Below are 1,998 nucleotides of genomic sequence, written 5' to 3' on the forward strand. Positions count from 1 at the left end.
GAAAAAATCATATTTTAAGTTAGAATTTAAATGTATTTATAATACATTCACAACTTTTTAAACTATATATGATGCTATTTCATTCTTCCTACTTCATCACTGTGAAAGAGAGATGAAAACTCTAGTCACTCTTGCCTTGCTCCCCAAAATATAATTCTTTTCAGGGTTAAATGGATTCAAGAAGGCCGAGGCTTCTAAAATCAGACATCAAAAGAAAGCTCTGTAAGCATTTAAATCAGGAAGTGTTTTATTACAGGAAATTTATGTGCTTGAAATCCTCACCAGGAAGTTTCAAAACCTCCAGGAAACCACTCTAAAAGCCACTATCCTGCATCATAAAGATTGGTGTTTTTCAAAACAAGTGCAAAAGAACCCTGCAAACTGCATCTCCCAGAAAGAAATTTATCTGCTGAGAAAGAACATTTTAAGGATTGTGCAGATGAAATTTTCATAGAGTAATGATATGATCTCAGCTAGTTTATGCTGCCCAGGTGCACTATAAAAATAAATTGATCCTCCAATCACAATTCTTAGCAACCTACATACCTGCTACAGTTTGAATGTCCCCAAAAGGCCACCTTAATGGCTTGCCCTACAGAATGGTGCTATTGTTAGGCTGTAGAATGTTTAAGAGGAAAGTTATGGTGGAGGTCTCCAGCTGAAGGTAGGAGCACCCTTGAAGGTAACTGTGGGACTCTGACTTTTGTCTTTCTCACCCTCTGGCTCCCTGGCCACCAGGTGGATGGCTTTGGGCTGCCCTATCCTTCCTCTGTGATGTCTGCCATAGGCCTAAGTGACTGCCCAAGGAACCAGGGAGTGAAACATCTGAAACTGGGAACCTAACTAAAGTGTTTCTCTTCATAGCTGGCTGGTTGGCTCTCTATGTATTAAATGAAGGCAAGTTGGCCAAGATGATAACCCATTTTTTAATTTTAAAGAGAAAATAAAAAAAAGAATTTCAAAACAAGATGATAGGAAATTAACAATGGTTATTATATTGCATATGTTTATCTTCAAAATAGTTGCTCAGATTACTAAGTACAGGCACGCAAAATTGATCAAACAATATAAGCAGTAACCGTTCCTTTCAATGAACTAATAGAAATGAGTAGTCCAGTTATCTTCACTATCTTGTGATATATAATTTTGCCTTCCCAATCCAGTCGTTCTTTCCTTTTGAGCAGTTTCTTTCCCTTTCACAACATCTATTGCCCACTGGATTGAATATATAAGGTCTTATCTATGTGGATTTGTAAAAAAGTTAGAAATGGTACAAAATTTCAACAAACAAATAGGAATTCAACAATGGTTGTTATGTTGCATAATGTTGTCTTCAAACTAGTTGTTCAGATTAATAAATACAAGCATTCAAAATTAGTCAAAAAATTTTAAAAGTTTCTTACAACTTTCAAGCCTCATGTATGGTGTTTCTCACCTGTCAATGTTTGCACACTTCAAATGATTTCATTAGTTTTGATAAACTAGAAATAAGTTCTTTTAAGTCATTACATTTTCAGTCAAAAGAGAAAAATTTATTTCTTATTGAAAATTTAAGGATAATTCTTGAAAATAGATGTGTTATTTGCAATTTTTAAGGGAACTTTCAGTAGTAAACATATCACCTCTATACATTCAGTGATTGATTTATTTTAAAGTATAAAAGTGAGAAGCTGCCCTATTTATTTTCTTCATTTTTCATCTACTAGACATCAGAAAATTTGCTTTGAAAATATTATTTTATATGCCTTCATTAACTCAGTAAAAATGTTAAACACATACATACACCCACGTGTGAGCCCTGCAGCTGTACTTTTCTCCAGGCAGGTTGAGGTGGGAGTATGAATGTTCCATTTGAGAGAATGAGGCCTATCAGGGAAAGAAATGAAGTCTTCCACCGCCTGGGCCTTTCTCACTCCCCATCTCCCCAGTCTCTGGCAGCAGGGAAGTATAAGCACTGCGACATCACTCTTCTCATCTGGGCCCCTTACCTACCACTCT

This window comes from Octodon degus, unplaced genomic scaffold, assembly GCF_000260255.1.
Source record: "Octodon degus isolate 3935 unplaced genomic scaffold, OctDeg1.0 scaffold00400, whole genome shotgun sequence".
NCBI classification, from domain to species: Eukaryota; Metazoa; Chordata; class Mammalia; order Rodentia; family Octodontidae; genus Octodon; species Octodon degus.